The sequence below is a fragment of the Dromiciops gliroides genome, chromosome 3, assembly GCF_019393635.1.
Source record: "Dromiciops gliroides isolate mDroGli1 chromosome 3, mDroGli1.pri, whole genome shotgun sequence".
Lineage (NCBI taxonomy): Eukaryota > Metazoa > Chordata > Mammalia > Microbiotheria > Microbiotheriidae > Dromiciops > Dromiciops gliroides.
Window position 1 is genome coordinate 214,443,509 of NC_057863.1, and position 12,945 is coordinate 214,456,453.

Below are 12,945 nucleotides of genomic sequence, written 5' to 3' on the forward strand. Positions count from 1 at the left end.
AGTTATCTAAGACAGTAATTGCACAGTTAGCATAAACCCACAGATAATAACAGGGTACAAGTTATAGAAAAACAATGCTTCTAAAAGGCTAAAGATTAAAACAAACAAAAACACCCAAACACATTATTCTTAGAAGTGCCTGAAACAGATCAAAGGCCATAAATGGCCAACATTTAGAAAAGGGAAGCAAAGATACAATTGGAAATATTCTTCAAAAAGTAATTTGTTGTTGTTGCCTTTTAGACTTAATTTATCTTTAACATAGCCATAAAAGTCTGACTTTTAGGTCTCCTTTTTTACGCATCCTATGGATCCTCATGAGCAGTTTTTTTGGTGTGCTTGTAGATATATTTTCTGTTCATTTGAACACAGGAGATACATAAGGTAATACCCCTGTACAATTGAATAGTATTGGAATTGCCCATCTTTTCTGACTTTAACTAATACTTCCTCTTGTTGTTCAGTTATTTTTCAGTTGGGTTTGACTCTTCATGACCCCATTTAGGGTTTTCTTGGCAAACATACTGAAGTGGTTTGCCATTTCCTTCTCCAGCTCATTTTGCAGATGAGAAAACTAATGCAAACAGCTACTAAGTGTCTGAAGCCAAATTTGAACTCAGGAAGGCTAGTCTTCCTGACTCCAGCACTGGTATTCTATCCACTGCTTAACTGAGACAACTCTTCACATTCCTTGGCCTCTCATACAGTAAACATTTTGTAAACAGTACAGTATACATTTATGTACAGTGGTACATAAATGAGAGTTATTATTATTACTGGGCAATTCAGTACATCTGTGATCTCAGTAATACCAATACTTTGACATTATGGTGGAACATAAAGTGCTCTAGCTTGTGTATTCAGAAGACCTAGGTTCAAATCTCAGCTGTGGTTATGTAATCTTGGGTAAATAATACCTAGTATTAACATAATACTTTAAGGTTTGCAAAGAGCTTTATCAGTATTATCTTATTTTATCCACTCAACAATACTGAAAATAGGTGCTACTATTATTCCCATTTCATATATATGAGGACACTGAGGCTGACTGAGGTTAAGTGATTTGCCCTGGGCCACACAGCTAGTATCTGAGGCTGGATTTGAATTCAGGTATTCCCAATGCCAAGTCCCTTTCTCTATCTGTTTGAGCCATTTCGCTATCTTACATTTGTTCCTTTCCAGTAATGTTTCCTTTCATTATTACAAATGTGAAATGAAAACAGAATTAGCTAACTGGAGGAAAGGGCCAAATTTCATCATGGCTCAGATAGGAATGGAAGTTACATTTCATTAGAAAATATTGGTCATACGGTTAATTAGAAAATATGAGTTTGGAGACTCATTTGAAACTAAGACAATTATCTCAATTTTTCCTGGTCATTTTTTTTTCACTGGCAGAAAATGCTTTTCCCTCCCAGTTAACTTTTAATAGCTACATTCGCTGTAACATCCCAGGTTCAGACCCAACTCCCCTATTTGAACTATAGATTAAAAATGTAAAGATTCTATGAAATAGGATGGGATATAGATCTTGGTTGAAGGAATTACTGACTGGACCAGGATAATGGCTTCCCATTTCTGCTGATGTGAGCACTAGTTCTAGCCTATGAAAAGTTTCATGAGAACCCTTGGTTTAGAAGGTTCACTTCTTCCCTACCGAGGGGGAGTTTTCTAAACTGAAGCCTTCTGATTAGCTGTCTGTGAGTCATTTGGATGAAGTTCCTGGATCCCTTAAGCCCTGGCTCCTGCCCTGGGGCTCTCAGCAGAGTAGGCCAACAATGCAGTGCAGCCTAGAGACAACTTGGAAAACCTAAAAGATAGTTAAGAAACTGATTGTGGTAGGGAAGCAAGGAGAATGAAGTCAACTAGAAAGGGAAGGGAAGAATAAAAAAATCTCAGAATCAGGAAAGACTTCCCAAAAGAATACACCACCACCAACCCCCCCCCCCCTTTGCCTGTACGCAGTAAGGAATTATATAACAACAGTAGTAACAATAATCCTGCAGCTAGGTGAAATAGTGGATAGAGCACTGGCCCTGGATTCAGGAGGACCTGAGTTCAAATCTACCCTAAGACACTTGACACTAGCTGTGTGACCCTGGGTAAGTCACTTACCCCTGTTTGCCTCAGTTTCCCCATGTCAAAAATGAGTTGAAGAAGGAAATGGTAAACCACTCTAGTATCTTTGCCAGGAAAACCTCAAATGGGGTCAGAAAGAGTTGGACACAACTGAACAAACAATAATAATAATAATAATAATAATATGAACAACTAACATTTATTGAGTGCTTTAAGGTTTGTACTTTTAAAATATCATGTCATTTTGCCCTTATAACAATCCCAGGAGGTAAGTGCCAGTATTATCCCTGTTTTACAAATGAGGACTTGCTCAGAGTCATTCAGCTATTAGGTATCTGAAGCTAGATTTTAACTCAGGTCTTTCCAACTCCAAATGTAGTGTTCCATCTACTGAGCTACCTAACTGTCCCATTCTCCCCATTTAATAGACAAGACAAGTGAAACCCAGAGTGGCTAAATAATTTGTTTCAGGCCACATTCCTATTAAATGATAGAATTGTCCCCTATCTCCTAACTTGAAACCATGATAATGAATCTGCTTTGAGATTAGAGAGATTTCATGTGTTCAGTTATACAATTTTGAGTTTATGGGCCTCAAAATTGAAAGGATATGGAAAGAAACAGAGAGTGAGGTGGGAAAGGAAGAAAGAAACAAGAGACAAAAGAAATATACAAGTGTTTAGATGTGGTCATCTGAGACCAGTTTACCCAAGTTCTCTCTGACCCTTTTCCCCTAGTTTGGTCTAGCTTTCATCGCATCAGTGCCTGAAAAATTTGTGGTTTCATCTGTCTGGGTATTCCTATCACAGAAAAAGGCGTTTAAGAGTCCCTACAGCCAAAAAAATACATCACCAACAATTTATTAATGTGTTTATCCTTCCATGGCTCTTACAGTATTGACTTTTCCTATTATTTGTCATCTTTGCCAATTCACTGGGTATGAGGTGAAACTTCAGAGTTATTTTGATTTGCATTTCTCTTACTAGAGATTTGGAGCATTCTTTCATATGACTGTTGATAGTTTGCAATTCTTTTTTTGAGAACTGTCTATTTGTATTCTTTGTCCACTTATCTATTTGGGAATGGCTTTGGGTTGTGTATTTTTATATTTGTTGCCTAGAAATCTTAGACTGGGCAGCCGGGTGGCTCATTGGATTGAGTCAGGAGTCCTAAGTTCAAATTTGACCTCAGACACTTGTTAGCTGTGTGATCCTGTGCAAGTCACTTAACCCAGTTTGCTTCAGTTTCCTATCTATTGAAAAATGAGCTAGGAGAAGGAAATGACAAATCACTCTAGTATCTTAGCCAAGAAAACTCCAAATGGGGTAATGAAGAGTCAGACTTGACTAAAAACGAGTGAACAACAACAAAAAAAATCTTGGATGTCAGACCCTTATCAGAAATATTTAAAGCAAAGACTTTTCTCCCAGGTATCCTTGTTTACCTAGTTGCATTGACTTTGTTCACATAAAAGCTTTAATAAAAATTATCTATTTTATATTTTATATGTTATAGTTGTATATTATATTTGTACATATATTTTTATACCTTCATCCCTTGTTTCATTAAGAATCTACCATCTATCCATAGCTCTAAAGGGTATACTATGTGCTTGTCTTCTAATTTTTTTGTGGTATCCATCAAGAATGTATTCAGTACCTGCTCTATGCCAGGCACCAAAGATACAAATTCAAAGAATGAACCAATCCATATTCTTCAAGGAGCTAACAGTCGAATGGAGGAGACAATGATATATTTAAGTATAAACAGCATAAGGATACATAAAAACAAAATAGCTAAATATAAGATAATTTGGGAGAGGAGCTAGCACTTGGAGTAATCAGGAATAACTTCATGTAGAAGGTGATCCTTGAGCCAAACTATAAATAAAGAGAAGTATTCAGTGAGGCAGAAGAGAGGAAGGAGTTCATTCTAGACATGGAATTTTGCCAGTGCAATGACACAGAAATGTGTGATGAAGGACCATCTATGAGGACCAGAGAGGACATTGGCTAGATCACAGAATATGGGAGAGTTATGTACAATGAGGTTAGAAAGATAGTTTGGTATGATCTTTAATGTTTAGGGCATGCATCCATTTGTAAATGATTATCGTATATGATATCTGTTGTTGGTAAAATCTAATTTCCTTTCCAGTTTTCTCAAAAATTTGTGTCAAATAAGGAATTATTTCCTAAGTAACAGCCAGGGCAGCTAGGTGGCTCAGTGGATAGAGTGCTGGGCCTGGAGTCAGGAAGACTTATCTTCCTGGGTTTAGATCTGGCCTCAGACACTTCCTAGCTATTTGACCATGGGCAAGTCATTTATCCCTGTTTGCCTCAGTTTCCACATCTGTAAAATAAGCTGGAGAAGGAAATGGCAAGCCATTCTATTATCTATGATAAGGTCACAAAGTTGGACATGACTGAAAAATGACTGAACAACAAAATTTATATTTGGAGGATTATTAACTGCTGAGTTATTGAGATCAAGAATTTGTGATTCATCCTGGTCTGGTCTGTTCCATTGTTCTACTTTTTTTGTATTTTTAACCAGTACCAAATGGTTTTGGTTATATGATTTGGTTTTTGGTATATGATTAGTAGCTTATAGTTTGAGGTCTAGAAGTGCTTTTCTCCTCTAATTCCTACACTTTCCATTAATTCCCATAATATTCTTGATCTTTTGTTCCTTCAAATGAATTTTATTATTATTTTGCCTATCTCTATAAAGTATTCCCTTGGTAGTTTCATTGGTATAGCACTAAATCTGTAAATTAACTTTAATATCACTGTAACCTTTATTATTCTCTTTCTTTGCTTCGTCATTTACCAGTTTTGAAATTAGGACTATACTTGACTCATAAAAGAAGTTTGATAGACTGCTTTCTTTCTCAATTTTTTGAGTAATCTCTATAATAAAGGTATCACGTATTCTTTAAAAGTTTGAAACAATTCTATAAATTCATCTAGACCCATGTGTTTTTTTCCCCTTTAGGTAGTTCCTTATGTGTAGCTCAATTTACTTTTCCAAGATGGGATTATTTAAGCTTTTTATTTGATGTTTTGTAAATTTGAATATTTTGTGTTTTTGCACATAATCCTGTTTCTTTTAAATTCTTAGGTTTTTTGGCACATAACTGTACATGGTATGTCCTAATAATTCTTTTTATTCTCTGCTATGATTTCCCCTTTCATATTTCATTTGGTAAATTTCAATTTTTTCTTCTTTTTTATCAGCTTGGCTGTCAGATTTATCAATTTTGCTAGTCTTTTCAAAGAGCTAACCTTTGGTTTCATCAGTTTCATTGCCTTTTTGTTTCCACTATAGTTATTCTAATCTAGTTTTCAAAATGTCCTCTTTTGTGCTTATATTGGGTTGATTTGTTGTCCCTCTAACTCTTAAACATCCATATTCTGTTGATTAATCCTTTCTTTTTCTATTTTGCTAATGTATATTCTTTGTTGTTGAGTCGTTTTTCAGTCGTGTCCAACTCTCAGGACCCCATTTGAGGTTTTCTTGGCAGAGTTACTTGAGTGATTTGCCATTTTCTTCTCCAGTTCATTTTACAGAAGAGAAAACTGAGGCAAACAAGGTTAAGTAACTTGCCCAGGGTCACCCATTTAGTAAATGTCTGAGACTGGATTTGAACTCAGAAAGATTAGTGTTGCTGATGGCAGGCCCAGCACTCCAACTACTGTGCCACCTAGCTGTCCAATGTATGTTCTTAGGGGTATAATTATTCCTCTGGGGACTGTTTTGGCAGCATCCTAAAATTCTGGCATGTTGTATCATTATTATCATTGTCTTTCACATAATTCTTCATTGTTTCTATTATTTGTTCTTTGACCCACTTATTATTTAGAATTTCATGATTAAGTCTCCATTTTTACACTTTTGCTTATTGAACATTTATTGGTTTTCATTTATATTGTTATGATCTATAAAATATGCGTTTAGTATCTCTGATTTTTTACATTTATGAATTTAACTAATTTTCCAATGTCACTTTGAACTCTGATCTGGTCTTCCAGAGTGCTAGTGTTATCAGTAAACATAAGCAGCCAGTTTTCTGTTCCCTCATCCAGGTCACTGATTAAGCAACATTAAAGAACAGAATGAGGACTAAATCCTTTGGAATACCACTCTGTTCCTCCAGGTTGGCCATGGGTGATCAGAGGAAAATTTAGCTTTGTACCATGGCCAACGATTTGCATTTTGTGTGCATTCTTTGAGGTGTGGGGGGAAAAGGCAGCAGTGGCCAGTGTTTTTAGACACACAGCCTAGTAGTCTGCCACCCTGTGGATCTGAGTAGCCTACTGGAGAAAGCAAGACAGAGTTATCATCATAACATTCCTCTCTTAGGATTCTTCATCCACACTGTAAAACATATGGGGGCAGCTAGATGGTGCAGTGGATAAAGCACTGGCCCTGGAGTCAGGAGGACCTGAGTTCAAATTTGACCTCAGACACTTGACACTTACTAGCTGTGTGACCTTGGGCAAATCACTTAACCCTCATTGCCCAACCAAAAAATTTAAAATTTAAAATAAAAAAAAATATGGAGGAGGAACTCAAACCATCTACTACAATTTTAGAGAATGCCTATTCTGTATCTGAAGAGCATAACCCTACCAATTTAATGTGTCTCATTTTATCATTGCATATACTCAAAGAGTCTTAGAGTTGGGAAGGACTTTGGAGGTTATTTGTTTTTGAAAATAAAGGTTTTATTGATGCTTTTAAATAGTTATATGTGTATGGACATATTTAAGTATGTGTATGTATGTATTTATGTATGTACACATGTATATGTGTATCTGTCATTTTTCAATGTGTCCCAAGGAAGTATGGTTAAGGAAACCCTCAGGTCTGAAAGTGCATGCCTCTCTACCCTACACTGATAGTCCAAAAGTAGGTAAATCATTATTTGGAGGTCATTTTATCTAGCTCTCTGCTTGATGGATGAATCTCCTGTAAAACATCTCTTACAAGTAGATATCTAACCTCTATTTATACACCTTCAAGGATAGAGGGCACACTACCATTTTCCCAGAGCTCTAATTCCATCTTCTGTACATTTTTTAAAAAATTTTTTAATGAGGTAAAGAGTTCCTTGAGCATTTGAATTGGTCTCTTTAGAGATCAGTCCATTTTCTCCTTCAACAGACTCATGTATGTTTCATGTGCAGACCAAGTTTTATTCTGTCCCTTTGGGGCCAGCATTTTTTTTGTAGGTCATAGGAGCTCATTAAAATCCATTCTCCTGACATCTAGGCTACATGTCAAATGGATGGCTTTTCCCTTCTTATGTATTAAAATCTTTTAAGACAAAGTGGCCACTTTATCCCAAGGTTCCCATCATTTCTGTTACTACTCCAAAATAACCAGTTCTTTCCTCTGCTTTGGTAAGAATTAAATTGCGATAGCACTCCTCTTTTTCATCTTCTCCACTGGAAAAAAAAAAGTCAAATTAACATTTAACCAAAATGAAGAATTTATCATGTGTTCCTTTTTAGCTAAGATAGAGCTCTCTTGGATGTCTTGATATTTTAAGTTTCCAGTTGCTATTATATCATTCCTCCAAACTTATCATCCATTTCCTGCTTCCATTTGGACTATCTAGTTTACTTCTTTTTTTTTTTTTTTTTGCTGGGCAATGGGGGTTAAGTGACTTGCCCAAGGTTACACAGCTAGTAAGTGTTAAGTGTCTGAGGTCGGATTTGAACTCAGGTACTCCTGAATCCAGTGCTTTATCCACTGCGACACCTAGCCGCCCCCTATCTAGTTTACTTCTACAACACTATGGCTTCTGTTTCTCCTTCCAATAATAATCACCTAAATGCTCTTCACCATGCCTCCTTCCTCCTTATTAGTCACAAACAGACTCAGAATATTAGTTCCTTTTATTTTTTCCTTCATGTCATGAACAATGAACTTTTCATTTTCACTAAGGCAAATCTCTAAGTGGTCACACATTTTTAAAGTGCTTGCTGTGTGCCTGGCACTATGCTAAGCACTTTACCAATGTTATTTTATTCGATTGTTCCAATAATTCTGGGAGATACAAGATTGGGAAGGAAGTAAGCATTTATATAAGCACCTACTATGTGGCAGGCATTGCGCTAAGTACTTTATAAATATTATGCCATTTGATCCCCACAGCTAACCTGCAAGAAAGGTACTAGTACATCCCAATTTTACACTTAAGGAAACTGAGGCAAACAGAAGTTAAGTGACTTTCCCAGGGTCATATAGCTGATATCTGATGTCGATTTTGAATTCAGGATTTCCTGACTCCAGATCCAAAGTTCTTTCTACTTTGCCACCTAGCAGCCTCAGATATCAATAGTTTTTTTGTTTTTTTGTTTGTTTTGTTTTTGTGGGGCAATGAGGGTTAAGTGACCTGCCTAGGGCCACACAGTTAGTTAAGTGTCAAGTGTCTGAGGCTGGATTTGAACTCAGGTTCTCCTGAATCCAAGGCCAGTACTTTATCCACAAAACCATCTAGCTGCCCCAAGTAGCTTTGTTTTTAGAAAACAAACATATGTCTAGATAACTGAAGTCCCCTGTTGCTATAATACCTCAGTACCATTTGTTCAGTTCTGTTTCCTAAACCGACTGTCAACTCTTTTTCGGACTTGGTAGTCTGCAATGATTTTTTTTCACTCCTTTGGTCCTCATAAGTATATCTTCTTGATGCCCAATACTACTCTAATGTTCATTTAAATAAACTAAACCCTCCCATCTCCATGTTCCAGTCATGAATAACATCCCACCAAGTACAATTATCACTACTAGGCTGGTTTACCTCTTTGTATATAGATCACCTTGTTAGTTACCCTTCCTTAGCACATTTGCATATGTCAAAGGTTATGTTGATTACAATATCCTTATCTGCCTCTCCTCTCTCCCTACACACACACACACACACACACACACACACACACACACATATGGGGGGGGGGTGTTCCAAGCCCATCTTTTTCCTGGTCCAAAAGCCATATATATACACATATATAAGTGTGCTATGTGTTTGTATGTATATATCCCACTTCTGAAACCATTATATCCTCCAAGCCAGATACCATAAACAGTAGAGAGTTCATCATGTGTGTGTGTGTGTGTGTGTGTGTGTGTGTGTGTGTGTGTGTGTATCTTCCAAGCCCATCTTTTTCCTGGTCCAAAAGCCAACATCTTTCACCCTCTTACCACTTTGCAAATCTGCCTTTCTCTCATCAACCCCATTTTCAATCAAAACATACCCAAGGTATGGATCCTTGCCTAAGACTTCTTAACGCCTTGCTGTGCTTTCTGTATACTTTCTTTTTTTTTCTTTTTTTCTTTTTGTGAGGCAATTGGGGTTAAGTGACTTGCCCAGGGTCACACAGCTAGTAAGTGTTAAGTGTCTGAGGTCGAATTTGAACTCAGGTCCTCCTGAATCCAGGGCCAGTGCTCTATCCACTGTGCCACCTAGCTGCCCCCTATACTTTCTGAAAGTATATATATATTTTTTGCCTGTATAAATTAATAGAAATGATCAGTGGTCATCTGGTTTGGCATATCTTAACTGATTCTCCATCTCTACCTAGATCCATTACCAGGGAAGACAATTATACTCCTTTATTTATGTCAGGTCAATTAATGATCACTTAAGTAACCCCCTAGCAAGGAATTGACATCTGCTATAGCCCATCTTTTCTTCCTCTGACTAGTACTGGATGGTTCTCTTCTATAGAGGAATTTGTGTTATCATATTTTTATGAAGCAGAAAGCAGCTACTTTGTCTCCGGAGGATCCAGCTTTACCTTCTCAGAGAAGAACCTGTTATATATTTTTGTGGTAGGAGGAGCTTTCCTGTTTTATGTAGACTGGGCAAGGAGGCTATCTTTGGAATTTGATTATTCCCTAGAAAATAGGACTTGAATTATTAATTTTATTTCCTTGTCCCTAGGGGCTTAAAAGGCTCATTCTAAGGGAAATTGATACTCCCAGAAAAATAATTTCCATGATACTGTGGAAAAGCTTTCCTGACCACATATTACTATTTGTTTTGGTTAATGGAAGAAGAAAGAAATAGCATTTTATTTTGAATCTAATTAAGAATGGTATCTATTTAAATCTTGTTTTCAGTGAACCAATTTATGAACCACTATATCACATAATCTAACCCTGAGACTTAATCGCTGGACTATCCAGAGTTAAGTCTGGCCCAGAATAAGTTCCAAATATTCATTTTTTCCTCTTCTTTCCTATGTCACATTTTTCCAATTTCATGTTGTAAGTTAATATTCTTCTCTACCTCTTTGGCTTCTTTTATTTTCTCATTCTCTTTTTTTCTTTCTTTTTTGCTTTCCCTTGAAGCAACTTCCTCTATTTCCAAGAATATTCCATTTTCCTTGATAAGTTGAAATGGAGAGAGGCAGTAGGTATAATCTACCTTCTCCTCTAACAGGGAGAAAAATCTACATTTTTTTTTTTTTAGTGAGGCAATTGGGGGTAAGTGACTTGCCCAGGGTCACACAGCTAGTAAGTGTTAAGTGTCTGAGGCCGGATTTGAACTCAGGTACTCCTGACTCCAGGGCCGGTGCTCTATCCATTGCGCCATCTAGCTGCCCCAAAATCTACATTTTTAAAAAATTCTCATTTTTACTGATCTGTTTTTATTACCTTCATTTCCAAATATATCCCCCACTATCCAACCAATGAGCCATTCTTTGAACAAATAACTTTTTAAAAAAAAATTTTTTTTTGGTGAGGCAATTGGGGTTAAGTGACTTGCCCAGGGTTACACAGCTAGTAAGTGTTAAGTGTCTGAGGCTGGATTTGAACTCAGGTACTCCTGAATCCAGGGCCAGTGCTTTATCCACTGCGCCATCTAGCTGCCCCCCCAAATAACTTTTTAAAAGAGAGGAAAAAAACAGTTCAGAAAACCTATGCAAAATATCAACTGAGTTGAACAACATATGTAATCTTTCACACTCATAATCCCCCAGCTCTGTAAAGAAGAAAAGAAGTACAATTTTTCATTTCTTCTAAAGTGCCAACCTTGGTCATTTTCATATATAGACAGTGTTCCGTTTCCTAAACCTACATTTTATATACACATCATTGTTCTTTGGCACTGACAGAAATATCAGTCCAATGGTCTAAATTCCCCTTGTACTTTAAACTTTTTGGAGCCAAGAGTCTCCATTTTATATTGTTCTTGCTCTTAACTTTTTGGATTAACTCTCTTAGATCTCTGTTAAGAGCAAACTGACCACCGAGTTTTCTCTCAAATCACCTTGAAAGGTTTCCTTTTCTTCTCCAGAGCTGCTCTTCTCCAGAACTTGTCCTTACATAATCTTTTTTCCACATGAAAGCCCCTCAGACATTGGAAGACAGTGAACACATCCACCTATATATTCTTGTCTCTAAGCTAAACATTTCCTTTACCGATTCTGCAAATAATATGATTTCAAATCACAATTCCGGTCCCACTTCTCTGGGCCTCCTCTAAATACTCTTCTTAAAAAGTGACAAACACACCTGAATCAAGTACCTCTAGTTTGGACCATCATGGAGTACGATGCAACCATCATTTCCCTTTTTATTTCTTTTGCAGGCAATGAGGGTTAAGTGACTTGCCCAGGGTCACACAGCTAGTACATGTCAAGTGTCTGAGGTCAGATTTGAACTCAGTTCCTCCCAAATCCAGGGCTGGTGCTTTAACCACTGCACCATCTAGCTGCCCCCATTTCCCTTTTTTGAGTACTATGAGCTATTAATGCAACCTAAGATCACTCTGGCTTTTTGGACAATCTCATTACAGTCATGACTCATATCGAGCTTGCAGCTGCCCAAAACCCCTAAATCTTTTTCCTATGAGTGGTCATCTGGCCATGTTGCCTCTATCCTGAATTTCTGCTGTTGATTTCTGAACCTGAGTTGAGAATTTAAAATGTAACTATGTTAAATTTCATCTTCGGTGTAATACATTCTTCTAGCCTGTCAGAATCCATTTCTGTTATCCAGTGAATGAATTATCTCTTTATCTTAAATTCAGGGTGTTTGCAGATTTGAGAAGCATGCATATATACTTTCATGTCATATCAGTAACATTTATATAGTGGGGTATATGGGTATTCAGAGAGGACTAGCACTTCTGGGGTGAGGGCCTACTGAACCCTTATCAAGGCTGCTCACCCACCTTTGGTGTCCACTTATCGTCCAACTCTCACTTGTGACTCCAAGAAACTGTAGGATGTACAGTGGCCACACTCCAGGAAAACCACCTTGGTAAACAGGTTACACCAGGTTGAGGGTTCCTGACAGGTGAGTTAGAGTGTATCTACTCCAGGCATGTGAAGACTTCCCCCAACAAAATGGGCAAATGAGAGCAATTTGTTCCAATCCCATGGAGGAAGCTAAAGTAAGATCTGGGTAACACTTAGAGCTCAGTCAGCCATCCAAGGGTATCCACCACATCCCGGGCCATCATGAGGCATCCTGACTTTTGTCTTATCGCTGGACTACAACAGCCCTTCAAGAGAAAGTGAGACTTTGTACAACTCTGCCTCACTTAAATCCAATTCACTCACCCCATGATATTGCTGGTCCTCTTCAAAAATGAAGGACAAAAAAAAAATGAAGGACAAACAACAATTTATATAGTACTTTAAGGATTGTAAAGCATTTTAAATTTAATTTAAAATTTTTAATTGACCAAAATCTGCCTGCTCACCTTCCTAGCTCCTCCCTCTCCAATGAATGTTTTTTAAGTCCTTATAAGAAATGCAGGGCAGTTTAGAAGGGAAGAAAAAAAAAACCACTTAAGTGCCTACTATGAGTGAAGTACTATACTAAGTGTTTTTCAAATATTAT

General features: G+C 37.2%; 1 protein-coding gene across 1 annotated transcript in view; it reads left to right on the plus strand.

Moving 5' to 3' along the window:
* ADGRG2 (adhesion G protein-coupled receptor G2) overlaps nt 1-12,945 on the plus strand; it is a 168,794-nt gene that overhangs the window by 42,147 nt on the left and 113,702 nt on the right. The gene's annotated exons all lie outside the window — the stretch shown is intronic.